This window comes from Schistocerca gregaria, chromosome 2 (genome assembly GCF_023897955.1).
Source record: "Schistocerca gregaria isolate iqSchGreg1 chromosome 2, iqSchGreg1.2, whole genome shotgun sequence".
Classification (NCBI taxonomy): domain Eukaryota; kingdom Metazoa; phylum Arthropoda; class Insecta; order Orthoptera; family Acrididae; genus Schistocerca; species Schistocerca gregaria.
Genome location: NC_064921.1, coordinates 1,015,941,763 through 1,015,954,365, shown reverse-complemented (window position 1 = coordinate 1,015,954,365; position 12,603 = coordinate 1,015,941,763). Strand labels below are relative to the sequence as shown.

The window sequence follows — 12,603 nt, the reverse complement described above, 5'->3', positions numbered from 1 at the left end:
AATGATGAAAAAGTGTTTCCGCCCGGGATCGAACCGGGGACCTTCTGCGTGTTAGGCAGACGTGATAACCGCTACACCACGGAAACTACTTGTGTGCGCCTTACCTTAGAGGCAACTCGTGCTGATGTTGTCATCGTAACTAAAAAATTAAATAAATGCGCTACTTGCATAACAAAGGTACATGCAGAAGATCCTCACATGTCGTGGCTCACTGGAGTACAATACGACATATTCAGGAAAATACTGTTCCCGCCCGGGATCGAACCGGGGACCTTCTGCGTGTGAAGCAGACGTGATAACCGCTACACTACGGAAACTGCGGACGTGAGGAGTCCATCCCCGTTCCCTCGAAATTACCTCAGCCTGTCTCCCGTCCGCGAATGCACACGCGACGGTTCTTTTGACAGCCTGGAAACCATTACAGCCGAGGGCACAAGAAGTCTTCGGGTGCTCGAGAGTTTGTCTGCCGTAGCACCCCTAACGAGATAGCGGTTTTTCCCGCAGTCGTGATTGTAAGTCATAGCAGCAAAAGCAATCACTTTCTTAGCAGCAGGGAGTGCGAGCCCAGCGGCAGCTCTACATGAAGGTACCAATAGCCCAGGAAGGCCGCCGACCGCGGGAATTCGCGCCGCCCCCATCCCGCCAGCCTACACGAGACTTTCCAGAGCACCCTGGACCACATCGAGGGACCCAGTGCACTGAAATTATAGTCATTCGCCATGTCAGGTGGCTCGTTGGTCTAGGGGTATGATTCCTGCTTAGGGTGCAGGAGGTCCCGGGTTCAAATCCCGGACGAGCCCTAGCGTTTTGTGCAAACTGATCGCACGTGAGTGGCTGAGTCGACGCAAAATGCTCGGCGGCAGTATCAAATGAATTTCATATTTGATGTGAGCAATTGACACTCTGATCCGACGTGTGAAGGCGATTACGAAGGTTTTTGGGTACAGATGGAAGCAGATGCATGTTACTATGTCTTGTTTTTAATGATGAAAAAGTGTTTCCGCCCGGGATCGAACCGGGGACCTTCTGCGTGTTAGGCAGACGTGATAACCGCTACACCACGGAAACTACTTGTGTGCGCCTTACCTTAGAGGCAACTCGTGCTGATGTTGTCATCGTAACTAAAAAATTAAATAAATGCGCTACTTGCATAACAAAGGTACATGCAGAAGATCCTCACATGTCGTGGCTCACTGGAGTACAATACGACATATTCAGGAAAATACTGTTCCCGCCCGGGATCGAACCGGGGACCTTCTGCGAGTGAAGCAGACGTGATAACCGCTACACTACGGAAACTGCGGACGTGAGGAGTCCATCCCCGTTCCCTCGAAATTACCTCAGCCTGTCTCCCGTCCGCGAATGCACACGCGACGGTTCTTTTGACAGCCTGGAAACCATTACAGCCGAGGGCACAAGAAGTCTTCGGGTGCTCGAGAGTTTGTCTGCCGTAGCACCCCTAACGAGATAGCGGTTTTTCCCGCAGTCGTGATTGTAAGTCATAGCAGCAAAAGCAATCACTTTCTTAGCAGCAGGGAGTGCGAGCCCAGCGGCAGCTCTACATGAAGGTACCAATAGCCCAGGAAGGCCGCCGACCGCGGGAATTCGCGCCGCCCCCATCCCGCCAGCCTACACGAGACTTTCCAGAGCACCCTGGACCACATCGAGGGACCCAGTGCACTGAAATTATAGTCATTCGCCATGTCAGGTGGCTCGTTGGTCTAGGGGTATGATTCCTGCTTAGGGTGCAGGAGGTCCCGGGTTCAAATCCCGGACGAGCCCTAGCGTTTTGTGCAAACTGATCGCACGTGAGTGGCTGAGTCGACGCAAAATGCTCGGCGGCAGTATCAAATGAATTTCATATTTGATGTGAGCAATTGACACTCTGATCCGACGTGTGAAGGCGATTACGAAGGTTTTTGGGTACAGATGGAAGCAGATGCATGTTACTATGTCTTGTTTTTAATGATGAAAAAGTGTTTCCGCCCGGGATCGAACCGGGGACCTTCTGCGTGTTAGGCAGACGTGATAACCGCTACACCACGGAAACTACTTGTGTGCGCCTTACCTTAGAGGCAACTCGTGCTGATGTTGTCATCGTAACTAAAAAATTAAATAAATGCGCTACTTGCATAACAAAGGTACATGCAGAAGATCCTCACATGTCGTGGCTCACTGGAGTACAATACGACATATTCAGGAAAATACTGTTCCCGCCCGGGATCGAACCGGGGACCTTCTGCGTGTGAAGCAGACGTGATAACCGCTACACTACGGAAACTGCGGACGTGAGGAGTCCATCCCCGTTCCCTCGAAATTACCTCAGCCTGTCTCCCGTCCGCGAATGCACACGCGACGGTTCTTTTGACAGCCTGGAAACCATTACAGCCGAGGGCACAAGAAGTCTTCGGGTGCTCGAGAGTTTGTCTGCCGTAGCACCCCTAACGAGATAGCGGTTTTTCCCGCAGCCGTGATTGTAAGTCATAGCAGCAAAAGCAATCACTTTCTTAGCAGCAGGGAGTGCGAGCCCAGCGGCAGCTCTACATGAAGGTACCAATAGCCCAGGAAGGCCGCCGACCGCGGGAATTCGCGCCGCCCCCATCCCGCCAGCCTACACGAGACTTTCCAGAGCACCCTGGACCACATCGAGGGACCCAGTGCACTGAAATTATAGTCATTCGCCATGTCAGGTGGCTCGTTGGTCTAGGGGTATGATTCCTGCTTAGGGTGCAGGAGGTCCCGGGTTCAAATCCCGGACGAGCCCTAGCGTTTTGTGCAAACTGATCGCACGTGAGTGGCTGAGTCGACGCAAAATGCTCGGCGGCAGTATCAAATGAATTTCATATTTGATGTGAGCAATTGACACTCTGATCCGACGTGTGAAGGCGATTACGAAGGTTTTTGGGTACAGATGGAAGCAGATGCATGTTACTATGTCTTGTTTTTAATGATGAAAAAGTGTTTCCGCCCGGGATCGAACCGGGGACCTTCTGCGTGTTAGGCAGACGTGATAACCGCTACACCACGGAAACTACTTGTGTGCGCCTTACCTTAGAGGCAACTCGTGCTGATGTTGTCATCGTAACTAAAAAATTAAATAAATGCGCTACTTGCATAACAAAGGTACATGCAGAAGATCCTCACATGTCGTGGCTCACTGGAGTACAATACGACATATTCAGGAAAATACTGTTCCCGCCCGGGATCGAACCGGGGACCTTCTGCGAGTGAAGCAGACGTGATAACCGCTACACTACGGAAACTGCGGACGTGAGGAGTCCATCCCCGTTCCCTCGAAATTACCTCAGCCTGTCTCCCGTCCGCGAATGCACACGCGACGGTTCTTTTGACAGCCTGGAAACCATTACAGCCGAGGGCACAAGAAGTCTTCGGGTGCTCGAGAGTTTGTCTGCCGTAGCACCCCTAACGAGATAGCGGTTTTTCCCGCAGTCGTGATTGTAAGTCATAGCAGCAGCAGGGAGTGCGAGCCCAGCGGCAGCTCTACATGAAGGTACCAATAGCCCAGGAAGGCCGCCGACCGCGGGAATTCGCGCCGCCCCCATCCCGCCAGCCTACACGAGACTTTCCAGAGCACCCTGGACCACATCGAGGGACCCAGTGCACTGAAATTATAGTCATTCGCCATGTCAGGTGGCTCGTTGGTCTAGGGGTATGATTCCTGCTTAGGGTGCAGGAGGTCCCGGGTTCAAATCCCGGACGAGCCCTAGCGTTTTGTGCAAACTGATCGCACGTGAGTGGCTGAGTCGACGCAAAATGCTCGGCGGCAGTATCAAATGAATTTCATATTTGATGTGAGCAATTGACACTCTGATCCGACGTGTGAAGGCGATTACGAAGGTTTTTGGGTACAGATTGAAGCAGATGCATGTTACTATGTCTTGTTTTTAATGATGAAAAAGTGTTTCCGCCCGGGATCGAACCGGGGACCTTCTGCGTGTTAGGCAGACGTGATAACCGCTACACCACGGAAACTACTTGTGTGCACCTTACCTTAGAGGCAACTCGTACTGATGTTGTCATCGTAACTAAAAAATTAAATAAATGCGCTACTTGCATAACAAAGGTACATGCAGAAGATCCTCACATGTCGTGGCTCACTGGAGTACAATACGACATATTCAGGAAAATACTGTTCCCGCCCGGGATCGAACCGGGGACCTTCTGCGAGTGAAGCAGACGTGATAACCGCTACACTACGGACACTGCGGACGTGAGGAGTCCATCCCCGTTCCCTCGAAATTACCTCAGCCTGTCTCCCGTCCGCGAATGCACACGCGACGGTTCTTTTGACAGCCTGGAAACCATTACAGCCGAGGGCACAAGAAGTCTTCGGGTGCTCGAGAGTTTGTCTGCCGTAGCACCCCTAACGAGATAGCGGTTTTTCCCGCAGTCGTGATTGTAAGTCATAGCAGCAAAAGCAATCACTTTCTTAGCAGCAGGGAGTGCGAGCCCAGCGGCAGCTCTACATGAAGGTACCAATAGCCCAGGAAGGCCGCCGACCGCGGGAATTCGCGCCGCCCCCATCCCGCCAGCCTACACGAGACTTTCCAGAGCACCCTGGACCACATCGAGGGACCCAGTGCACTGAAATTATAGTCATTCGCCATGTCAGGTGGCTCGTTGGTCTAGGGGTATGATTCCTGCTTAGGGTGCAGGAGGTCCCGGGTTCAAATCCCGGACGAGCCCTAGCGTTTTGTGCAAACTGATCGCACGTGAGTGGCTGAGTCGACGCAAAATGCTCGGCGGCAGTATCAAATGAATTTCATATTTGATGTGAGCAATTGACACTCTGATCCGACGTGTGAAGGCGATTACGAAGGTTTTTGGGTACAGATGGAAGCAGATGCATGTTACTATGTCTTGTTTTTAATGATGAAAAAGTGTTTCCGCCCGGGATCGAACCGGGGACCTTCTGCGTGTTAGGCAGACGTGATAACCGCTACACCACGGAAACTACTTGTGTGCGCCTTACCTTAGAGGCAACTCGTGCTGATGTTGTCATCGTAACTAAAAAATTAAATAAACGCGCTACTTGCATAACAAAGGTACATGCAGAAGATCCTCACATGTCGTGGCTCACTGGAGTACAATACGACATATTCAGGAAAATACTGTTCCCGCCCGGGATCGAACCGGGGACCTTCTGCGTGTGAAGCAGACGTGATAACCGCTACACTACGGAAACTGCGGACGTGAGGAGTCCATCCCCGTTCCCTCGAAATTACCTCAGCCTGTTTCCCGTCCGCGAATGCACACGCGACGGTTCTTTTGACAGCCTGGAAACCATTATAGCCGAGGGCACAAGAAGTCTTCGGGTGCTCGAGAGTTTGTCTGCCGTAGCACCCCTAACGAGATAGCGGTTTTTCCCGCAGTCGTGATTGTAAGTCATAGCAGCAAAAGCAATCACTTTCTTAGCAGCAGGGAGTGCGAGCCCAGCGGCAGCTCTACATGAAGGTACCAATAGCCCAGGAAGGCCGCCGACCGCGGGAATTCGCGCCGCCCCCATCCCGCCAGCCTACACGAGACTTTCCAGAGCACCCTGGACCACATCGAGGGACCCAGTGCACTGAAATTATAGTCATTCGCCATGTCAGGTGGCTCGTTGGTCTAGGGGTATGATTCCTGCTTAGGGTGCAGGAGGTCCCGGGTTCAAATCCCGGACGAGCCCTAGCGTTTTGTGCAAACTGATCGCACGTGAGTGGCTGAGTCGACGCAAAATGCTCGGCGGCAGTATCAAATGAATTTCATATTTGATGTGAGCAATTGACACTCTGATCCGACGTGTGAAGGCGATTACGAAGGTTGTTGGGTACAGATGGAAGCAGATGCATGTTACTATGTCTTGTTATTAATGATGAAAAAGTGTTTCCGCCCGGGATCGAACCGGGGACCTTCTGCGTGTGAAGCAGACGTGATAACCGCTACACTACGGAAACTGCGGACGTGAGGAATCCATCCCCGTTCCCTCGAAATTACCTCAGCCTGTCTCCCGTCCGCGAATGCACACGCGACGGTTCTTTTGACAGCCTGGAAACCATTACAGCCGAGGGCACAAGAAGTCTTCGGGTGCTCGAGAGTTTGTCTGCCGTAGCACCCCTAACGAGATAGCGGTTTTTCCCGCAGTCGTGATTGTAAGTCATAGCAGCAAAAGCAATCACTTTCTTAGCAGCAGGGAGTGCGAGCCCAGCGGCAGCTCTACATGAAGGTACCAATAGCCCAGGAAGGCCGCCGACCGCGGGAATTCGCGCCGCCCCCATCCCGCCAGCCTACACGAGACTTTCCAGAGCACCCTGGACCACATCGAGGGACCCAGTGCACTGAAATTATAGTCATTCGCCATGTCAGGTGGCTCGTTGGTCTAGGGGTATGATTCCTGCTTAGGGTGCAGGAGGTCCCGGGTTCAAATCCCGGACGAGCCCTAGCGTTTTGTGCAAACTGATCGCACGTGAGTGGCTGAGTCGACGCAAAATGCTCGGCGGCAGTATCAAATGAATTTCATATTTGATGTGAGCAATTGACACTCTGATCCGACGTGTGAAGGCGATTACGAAGGTTTTTGGGTACAGATTGAAGCAGATGCATGTTACTATGTCTTGTTTTTAATGATGAAAAAGTGTTTCCGCCCGGGATCGAACCGGGGACCTTCTGCGTGTTAGGCAGACGTGATAACCGCTACACCACGGAAACTACTTGTGTGCGCCTTACCTTAGAGGCAACTCGTGCTGATGTTGTCATCGTAACTAAAAAATTAAATAAATGCGCTACTTGCATAACAAAGGTACATGCAGAAGATCCTCACATGTCGTGGCTCACTGGAGTACAATACGACATATTCAGGAAAATACTGTTCCCGCCCGGGATCGAACCGGGGACCTTCTGCGTGTGAAGCAGACGTGATAACCGCTACACTACGGAAACTGCGGACGTGAGGAGTCCATCCCCGTTCCCTCGAAATTACCTCAGCCTGTCTCCCGTCCGCGAATGCACACGCGACGGTTCTTTTGACAGCCTGGAAACCATTACAGCCGAGGGCACAAGAAGTCTTCGGGTGCTCGAGAGTTTGTCTGCCGTAGCACCCCTAACGAGATAGCGGTTTTTCCCGCAGTCGTGATTGTAAGTCATAGCAGCAAAAGCAATCACTTTCTTAGCAGCAGGGAGTGCGAGCCCAGCGGCAGCTCTACATGAAGGTACCAATAGCCCAGGAAGGCCGCCGACCGCGGGAATTCGCGCCGCCCCCATCCCGCCAGCCTACACGAGACTTTCCAGAGCACCCTGGACCACATCGAGGGACCCAGTGCACTGAAATTATAGTCATTCGCCATGTCAGGTGGCTCGTTGGTCTAGGGGTATGATTCCTGCTTAGGGTGCAGGAGGTCCCGGGTTCAAATCCCGGACGAGCCCTAGCGTTTTGTGCAAACTGATCGCACGTGAGTGGCTGAGTCGACGCAAAATGCTCGGCGGCAGTATCAAATGAATTTCATATTTGATGTGAGCAATTGACACTCTGATCCGACGTGTGAAGGCGATTACGAAGGTTTTTGGGTACAGATGGAAGCAGATGCATGTTACTATGTCTTGTTTTTAATGATGAAAAAGTGTTTCCGCCCGGGATCGAACCGGGGACCTTCTGCGTGTTAGGCAGACGTGATAACCGCTACACCACGGAAACTACTTGTGTGCGCCTTACCTTAGAGGCAACTCGTGCTGATGTTGTCATCGTAACTAAAAAATTAAATAAATGCGCTACTTGCATAACAAAGGTACATGCAGAAGATCCTCACATGTCGTGGCTCACTGGAGTACAATACGACATATTCAGGAAAATACTGTTCCCGCCCGGGATCGAACCGGGGACCTTCTGCGAGTGAAGCAGACGTGATAACCGCTACACTACGGAAACTGCGGACGTGAGGAGTCCATCCCCGTTCCCTCGAAATTACCTCAGCCTGTCTCCCGTCCGCGAATGCACACGCGACGGTTCTTTTGACAGCCTGGAAACCATTACAGCCGAGGGCACAAGAAGTCTTCGGGTGCTCGAGAGTTTGTCTGCCGTAGCACCCCTAACGAGATAGCGGTTTTTCCCGCAGCCGTGATTGTAAGTCATAGCAGCAAAAGCAATCACTTTCTTAGCAGCAGGGAGTGCGAGCCCAGCGGCAGCTCTACATGAAGGTACCAATAGCCCAGGAAGGCCGCCGACCGCGGGAATTCGCGCCGCCCCCATCCCGCCAGCCTACACGAGACTTTCCAGAGCACCCTGGACCACATCGAGGGACCCAGTGCACTGAAATTATAGTCATTCGCCATGTCAGGTGGCTCGTTGGTCTAGGGGTATGATTCCTGCTTAGGGTGCAGGAGGTCCCGGGTTCAAATCCCGGACGAGCCCTAGCGTTTTGTGCAAACTGATCGCACGTGAGTGGCTGAGTCGACGCAAAATGCTCGGCGGCAGTATCAAATGAATTTCATATTTGATGTGAGCAATTGACACTCTGATCCGACGTGTGAAGGCGATTACGAAGGTTTTTGGGTACAGATGGAAGCAGATGCATGTTACTATGTCTTGTTTTTAATGATGAAAAAGTGTTTCCGCCCGGGATCGAACCGGGGACCTTCTGCGTGTTAGGCAGACGTGATAACCGCTACACCACGGAAACTACTTGTGTGCGCCTTACCTTAGAGGCAACTCGTGCTGATGTTGTCATCGTAACTAAAAAATTAAATAAATGCGCTACTTGCATAACAAAGGTACATGCAGAAGATCCTCACATGTCGTGGCTCACTGGAGTACAATACGACATATTCAGGAAAATACTGTTCCCGCCCGGGATCGAACCGGGGACCTTCTGCGAGTGAAGCAGACGTGATAACCGCTACACTACGGAAACTGCGGACGTGAGGAGTCCATCCCCGTTCCCTCGAAATTACCTCAGCCTGTCTCCCGTCCGCGAATGCACACGCGACGGTTCTTTTGACAGCCTGGAAACCATTACAGCCGAGGGCACAAGAAGTCTTCGGGTGCTCGAGAGTTTGTCTGCCGTAGCACCCCTAACGAGATAGCGGTTTTTCCCGCAGTCGTGATTGTAAGTCATAGCAGCAAAAGCAATCACTTTCTTAGCAGCAGGGAGTGCGAGCCCAGCGGCAGCTCTACATGAAGGTACCAATAGCCCAGGAAGGCCGCCGACCGCGGGAATTCGCGCCGCCCCCATCCCGCCAGCCTACACGAGACTTTCCAGAGCACCCTGGACCACATCGAGGGACCCAGTGCACTGAAATTATAGTCATTCGCCATGTCAGGTGGCTCGTTGGTCTAGGGGTATGATTCCTGCTTAGGGTGCAGGAGGTCCCGGGTTCAAACCCCGGACGAGCCCTAGCGTTTTGTGCAAACTGATCGCACGTGAGTGGCTGAGTCGACGCAAAATGCTCGGCGGCAGTATCAAATGAATTTCATATTTGATGTGAGCAATTGACACTCTGATCCGACGTGTGAAGGCGATTACGAAGGTTTTTGGGTACAGATGGAAGCAGATGCATGTTACTATGTCTTGTTTTTAATGATGAAAAAGTGTTTCCGCCCGGGATCGAACCGGGGACCTTCTGCGTGTTAGGCAGACGTGATAACCGCTACACCACGGAAACTACTTGTGTGCGCCTTACCTTAGAGGCAACTCGTGCTGATGTTGTCATCGTAACTAAAAAATTAAATAAACGCGCTACTTGCATAACAAAGGTACATGCAGAAGATCCTCACATGTCGTGGCTCACTGGAGTACAATACGACATATTCAGGAAAATACTGTTCCCGCCCGGGATCGAACCGGGGACCTTCTGCGTGTGAAACAGACGTGATAACCGCTACACTACGGAAACTGCGGACGTGAGGAGTCCATCCCCGTTCCCTCGAAATTACCTCAGCCTGTCTCCCGTCCGCGAATGCACACGCGACGGTTCTTTTGACAGCCTGGAAACCATTACAGCCGAGGGCACAAGAAGTCTTCGGGTGCTCGAGAGTTTGTCTGCCGTAGCACCCCTAACGAGATAGCGGTTTTTCCCGCAGTCGTGATTGTAAGTCATAGCAGCAAAAGCAATCACTTTCTTAGCAGCAGGGAGTGCGAGCCCAGCGGCAGCTCTACATGAAGGTACCAATAGCCCAGGAAGGCCGCCGACCGCGGGAATTCGCGCCGCCCCCATCCCGCCAGCCTACACGAGACTTTCCAGAGCACCCTGGACCACATCGAGGGACCCAGTGCACTGAAATTATAGTCATTCGCCATGTCAGGTGGCTCGTTGGTCTAGGGGTATGATTCCTGCTTAGGGTGCAGGAGGTCCCGGTTTCAAATCCCGGACGAGCCCTAGCGTTTTGTGCAAACTGATCGCACGTGAGTGGCTGAGTCGACGCAAAATGCTCGGCGGCAGTATCAAATGAATTTCATATTTGATGTGAGCAATTGACACTCTGATCCGACGTGTGAAGGCGATTACGAAGGTTGTTGGGTACAGATGGAAGCAGATGCATGTTACTATGTCTTGTTTTTAATGATGAAAAAGTGTTTCCGCCCGGGATCGAACCGGGGACCTTCTGCGTGTGAAGCAGACGTGATAACCGCTACACTACGGAAACTGCGGACGTGAGGAATCCATCCCCGTTCCCTCGAAATTACCTCAGCCTGTCTCCCGTCCGCGAATGCACACGCGACGGTTCTTTTGACAGCCTGGAAACCATTACAGCCGAGGGCACAAGAAGTCTTCGGGTGCTCGAGAGTTTGTCTGCCGTAGCACCCCTAACGAGATAGCGGTTTTTCCCGCAGTCGTGATTGTAAGTCATAGCAGCAAAAGCAATCACTTTCTTAGCAGCAGGGAGTGCGAGCCCAGCGGCAGCTCTACATGAAGGTACCAATAGCCCAGGAAGGCCGCCGACCGCGGGAATTCGCGCCGCCCCCATCCCGCCAGCCTACACGAGACTTTCCAGAGCACCCTGGACCACATCGAGGGACCCAGTGCACTGAAATTATAGTCATTCGCCATGTCAGGTGGCTCGTTGGTCTAGGGGTATGATTCCTGCTTAGGGTGCAGGAGGTCCCGGGTTCAAATCCCGGACGAGCCCTAGCGTTTTGTGCAAACTGATCGCACGTGAGTGGCTGAGTCGACGCAAAATGCTCGGCGGCAGTATCAAATGAATTTCATATTTGATGTGAGCAATTGACACTCTGATCCGACGTGTGAAGGCGATTACGAAGGTTTTTGGGTACAGATGGAAGCAGATGCATGTTACTATGTCTTGTTTTTAATGATGAAAAAGTGTTTCCGCCCGGGATCGAACCGGGGACCTTCTGCGTGTTAGGCAGACGTGATAACCGCTACACCACGGAAACTACTTGTGTGCGCCTTACCTTAGAGGCAACTCGTGCTGATGTTGTCATCGTAACTAAAAAATTAAATAAATGCGCTACTTGCATAACAAAGGTACATGCAGAAGATCCTCACATGTCGTGGCTCACTGGAGTACAATACGACATATTCAGGAAAATACTGTTCCCGCCCGGGATCGAACCGGGGACCTTATGCGTGTGAAGCAGACGTGATAACCGCTACACTACGGAAACTGCGGACGTGAGGAGTCCATCCCCGTTCCCTCGAAATTACCTCAGCCTGTCTCCCGTCCGCGAATGCACACGCGACGGTTCTTTTGACAGCCTGGAAACCATTACAGCCGAGGGCACAAGAAGTCTTCGGGTGCTCGAGAGTTTGTCTGCCATAGCACCCCTAACGAGATAGCGGTTTTTCCCGCAGTCGTGATTGTAAGTCATAGCAGCAGCAGGGAGTGCGAGCCCAGCGGCAGCTCTACATGAAGGTACCAATAGCCCAGGAAGGCCGCCGACCGCGGGAATTCGCGCCGCCCCCATCCCGCCAGCCTACACGAGACTTTCCAGAGCACCCTGGACCACATCGAGGGACCCAGTGCACTGAAATTATAGTCATTCGCCATGTCAGGTGGCTCGTTGGTCTAGGGGTATGATTCCTGCTTAGGGTGCAGGAGGTCCCGGGTTCAAATCCCGGACGAGCCCTAGCGTTTTGTGCAAACTGATCGCACGTGAGTGGCTGAGTCGACGCAAAATGCTCGGCGGCAGTATCAAATGAATTTCATATTTGATGTGAGCAATTGACACTCTGATCCGACGTGTGAAGGCGATTACGAAGGTTTTTGGGTACAGATGGAAGCAGATGCATGTTACTATGTCTTGTTTTTAATGATGAAAAAGTGTTTCCGCCCGGGATCGAACCGGGGACCTTCTGCGTGTTAGGCAGACGTGATAACCGCTACACCACGGAAACTACTTGTGTGCGCCTTACCTTAGAGGCAACTCGTGCTGATGTTGTCATCGTAACTAAAAAATTAAATAAATGCGCTACTTGCATAACAAAGGTACATGCAGAAGATCCTCACATGTCGTGGCTCACTGGAGTACAATACGACATATTCAGGAAAATACTGTTCCCGCCCGGGATCGAACCGGGGACCTTCTGCGAGTGAAGCAGACGTGATAACCGCTACACTACGGAAACTGCGGACGTGAGGAGTCCATCCCC

General features: G+C 52.2%; 39 non-coding genes across 39 annotated transcripts; 13 read left to right on the top strand and 26 right to left on the bottom strand.

The window, feature by feature from the left end:
• Window positions 1-13: 13 nt before the first annotated feature.
• On the bottom strand, window positions 14-86 carry Trnav-aac (transfer RNA valine (anticodon AAC)). The gene has a single exon. It is a non-coding gene; the product is annotated as a tRNA-Val (tRNA).
• A 158-nt stretch (window positions 87-244) lies between these two features.
• Window positions 245-317, bottom strand: Trnav-cac (transfer RNA valine (anticodon CAC)). The gene has a single exon. It is a non-coding gene; the product is annotated as a tRNA-Val (tRNA).
• Window positions 318-728: 411 nt separating this feature from the next.
• Trnap-agg (transfer RNA proline (anticodon AGG)) lies at window positions 729-800 on the top strand. Its single transcript has one exon. It is a non-coding gene; the product is annotated as a tRNA-Pro (tRNA).
• Window positions 801-995: 195 nt separating this feature from the next.
• On the bottom strand, window positions 996-1,068 carry Trnav-aac (transfer RNA valine (anticodon AAC)). Its single transcript has one exon. It is a non-coding gene; the product is annotated as a tRNA-Val (tRNA).
• Window positions 1,069-1,226: 158 nt separating this feature from the next.
• Trnav-cac (transfer RNA valine (anticodon CAC)) lies at window positions 1,227-1,299 on the bottom strand. The gene has a single exon. It is a non-coding gene; the product is annotated as a tRNA-Val (tRNA).
• A 411-nt stretch (window positions 1,300-1,710) lies between these two features.
• On the top strand, window positions 1,711-1,782 carry Trnap-agg (transfer RNA proline (anticodon AGG)). Its single transcript has one exon. It is a non-coding gene; the product is annotated as a tRNA-Pro (tRNA).
• A 195-nt stretch (window positions 1,783-1,977) lies between these two features.
• Trnav-aac (transfer RNA valine (anticodon AAC)) lies at window positions 1,978-2,050 on the bottom strand. Its single transcript has one exon. It is a non-coding gene; the product is annotated as a tRNA-Val (tRNA).
• Window positions 2,051-2,208: 158 nt separating this feature from the next.
• On the bottom strand, window positions 2,209-2,281 carry Trnav-cac (transfer RNA valine (anticodon CAC)). The gene has a single exon. It is a non-coding gene; the product is annotated as a tRNA-Val (tRNA).
• Window positions 2,282-2,692: 411 nt separating this feature from the next.
• Trnap-agg (transfer RNA proline (anticodon AGG)) lies at window positions 2,693-2,764 on the top strand. Its single transcript has one exon. It is a non-coding gene; the product is annotated as a tRNA-Pro (tRNA).
• Window positions 2,765-2,959: 195 nt separating this feature from the next.
• On the bottom strand, window positions 2,960-3,032 carry Trnav-aac (transfer RNA valine (anticodon AAC)). Its single transcript has one exon. It is a non-coding gene; the product is annotated as a tRNA-Val (tRNA).
• A 158-nt stretch (window positions 3,033-3,190) lies between these two features.
• On the bottom strand, window positions 3,191-3,263 carry Trnav-cac (transfer RNA valine (anticodon CAC)). The gene has a single exon. It is a non-coding gene; the product is annotated as a tRNA-Val (tRNA).
• A 390-nt stretch (window positions 3,264-3,653) lies between these two features.
• On the top strand, window positions 3,654-3,725 carry Trnap-agg (transfer RNA proline (anticodon AGG)). The gene has a single exon. It is a non-coding gene; the product is annotated as a tRNA-Pro (tRNA).
• A 195-nt stretch (window positions 3,726-3,920) lies between these two features.
• Window positions 3,921-3,993, bottom strand: Trnav-aac (transfer RNA valine (anticodon AAC)). Its single transcript has one exon. It is a non-coding gene; the product is annotated as a tRNA-Val (tRNA).
• A 158-nt stretch (window positions 3,994-4,151) lies between these two features.
• On the bottom strand, window positions 4,152-4,224 carry Trnav-cac (transfer RNA valine (anticodon CAC)). The gene has a single exon. It is a non-coding gene; the product is annotated as a tRNA-Val (tRNA).
• A 411-nt stretch (window positions 4,225-4,635) lies between these two features.
• Trnap-agg (transfer RNA proline (anticodon AGG)) lies at window positions 4,636-4,707 on the top strand. The gene has a single exon. It is a non-coding gene; the product is annotated as a tRNA-Pro (tRNA).
• Window positions 4,708-4,902: 195 nt separating this feature from the next.
• Trnav-aac (transfer RNA valine (anticodon AAC)) lies at window positions 4,903-4,975 on the bottom strand. Its single transcript has one exon. It is a non-coding gene; the product is annotated as a tRNA-Val (tRNA).
• A 158-nt stretch (window positions 4,976-5,133) lies between these two features.
• On the bottom strand, window positions 5,134-5,206 carry Trnav-cac (transfer RNA valine (anticodon CAC)). Its single transcript has one exon. It is a non-coding gene; the product is annotated as a tRNA-Val (tRNA).
• Window positions 5,207-5,617: 411 nt separating this feature from the next.
• Window positions 5,618-5,689, top strand: Trnap-agg (transfer RNA proline (anticodon AGG)). Its single transcript has one exon. It is a non-coding gene; the product is annotated as a tRNA-Pro (tRNA).
• Window positions 5,690-5,884: 195 nt separating this feature from the next.
• On the bottom strand, window positions 5,885-5,957 carry Trnav-cac (transfer RNA valine (anticodon CAC)). The gene has a single exon. It is a non-coding gene; the product is annotated as a tRNA-Val (tRNA).
• A 411-nt stretch (window positions 5,958-6,368) lies between these two features.
• Trnap-agg (transfer RNA proline (anticodon AGG)) lies at window positions 6,369-6,440 on the top strand. The gene has a single exon. It is a non-coding gene; the product is annotated as a tRNA-Pro (tRNA).
• A 195-nt stretch (window positions 6,441-6,635) lies between these two features.
• Window positions 6,636-6,708, bottom strand: Trnav-aac (transfer RNA valine (anticodon AAC)). The gene has a single exon. It is a non-coding gene; the product is annotated as a tRNA-Val (tRNA).
• A 158-nt stretch (window positions 6,709-6,866) lies between these two features.
• Trnav-cac (transfer RNA valine (anticodon CAC)) lies at window positions 6,867-6,939 on the bottom strand. The gene has a single exon. It is a non-coding gene; the product is annotated as a tRNA-Val (tRNA).
• Window positions 6,940-7,350: 411 nt separating this feature from the next.
• On the top strand, window positions 7,351-7,422 carry Trnap-agg (transfer RNA proline (anticodon AGG)). Its single transcript has one exon. It is a non-coding gene; the product is annotated as a tRNA-Pro (tRNA).
• A 195-nt stretch (window positions 7,423-7,617) lies between these two features.
• Trnav-aac (transfer RNA valine (anticodon AAC)) lies at window positions 7,618-7,690 on the bottom strand. The gene has a single exon. It is a non-coding gene; the product is annotated as a tRNA-Val (tRNA).
• Window positions 7,691-7,848: 158 nt separating this feature from the next.
• On the bottom strand, window positions 7,849-7,921 carry Trnav-cac (transfer RNA valine (anticodon CAC)). Its single transcript has one exon. It is a non-coding gene; the product is annotated as a tRNA-Val (tRNA).
• A 411-nt stretch (window positions 7,922-8,332) lies between these two features.
• Window positions 8,333-8,404, top strand: Trnap-agg (transfer RNA proline (anticodon AGG)). Its single transcript has one exon. It is a non-coding gene; the product is annotated as a tRNA-Pro (tRNA).
• A 195-nt stretch (window positions 8,405-8,599) lies between these two features.
• Trnav-aac (transfer RNA valine (anticodon AAC)) lies at window positions 8,600-8,672 on the bottom strand. The gene has a single exon. It is a non-coding gene; the product is annotated as a tRNA-Val (tRNA).
• A 158-nt stretch (window positions 8,673-8,830) lies between these two features.
• Window positions 8,831-8,903, bottom strand: Trnav-cac (transfer RNA valine (anticodon CAC)). Its single transcript has one exon. It is a non-coding gene; the product is annotated as a tRNA-Val (tRNA).
• A 411-nt stretch (window positions 8,904-9,314) lies between these two features.
• Trnap-agg (transfer RNA proline (anticodon AGG)) lies at window positions 9,315-9,386 on the top strand. Its single transcript has one exon. It is a non-coding gene; the product is annotated as a tRNA-Pro (tRNA).
• Window positions 9,387-9,581: 195 nt separating this feature from the next.
• Trnav-aac (transfer RNA valine (anticodon AAC)) lies at window positions 9,582-9,654 on the bottom strand. The gene has a single exon. It is a non-coding gene; the product is annotated as a tRNA-Val (tRNA).
• A 158-nt stretch (window positions 9,655-9,812) lies between these two features.
• On the bottom strand, window positions 9,813-9,885 carry Trnav-cac (transfer RNA valine (anticodon CAC)). Its single transcript has one exon. It is a non-coding gene; the product is annotated as a tRNA-Val (tRNA).
• Window positions 9,886-10,296: 411 nt separating this feature from the next.
• Trnap-agg (transfer RNA proline (anticodon AGG)) lies at window positions 10,297-10,368 on the top strand. The gene has a single exon. It is a non-coding gene; the product is annotated as a tRNA-Pro (tRNA).
• A 195-nt stretch (window positions 10,369-10,563) lies between these two features.
• On the bottom strand, window positions 10,564-10,636 carry Trnav-cac (transfer RNA valine (anticodon CAC)). The gene has a single exon. It is a non-coding gene; the product is annotated as a tRNA-Val (tRNA).
• A 411-nt stretch (window positions 10,637-11,047) lies between these two features.
• Window positions 11,048-11,119, top strand: Trnap-agg (transfer RNA proline (anticodon AGG)). Its single transcript has one exon. It is a non-coding gene; the product is annotated as a tRNA-Pro (tRNA).
• A 195-nt stretch (window positions 11,120-11,314) lies between these two features.
• Window positions 11,315-11,387, bottom strand: Trnav-aac (transfer RNA valine (anticodon AAC)). Its single transcript has one exon. It is a non-coding gene; the product is annotated as a tRNA-Val (tRNA).
• A 158-nt stretch (window positions 11,388-11,545) lies between these two features.
• Window positions 11,546-11,618, bottom strand: Trnav-cac (transfer RNA valine (anticodon CAC)). The gene has a single exon. It is a non-coding gene; the product is annotated as a tRNA-Val (tRNA).
• Window positions 11,619-12,008: 390 nt separating this feature from the next.
• Trnap-agg (transfer RNA proline (anticodon AGG)) lies at window positions 12,009-12,080 on the top strand. Its single transcript has one exon. It is a non-coding gene; the product is annotated as a tRNA-Pro (tRNA).
• A 195-nt stretch (window positions 12,081-12,275) lies between these two features.
• Window positions 12,276-12,348, bottom strand: Trnav-aac (transfer RNA valine (anticodon AAC)). The gene has a single exon. It is a non-coding gene; the product is annotated as a tRNA-Val (tRNA).
• A 158-nt stretch (window positions 12,349-12,506) lies between these two features.
• Trnav-cac (transfer RNA valine (anticodon CAC)) lies at window positions 12,507-12,579 on the bottom strand. The gene has a single exon. It is a non-coding gene; the product is annotated as a tRNA-Val (tRNA).
• Window positions 12,580-12,603: the final 24 nt, after the last annotated feature.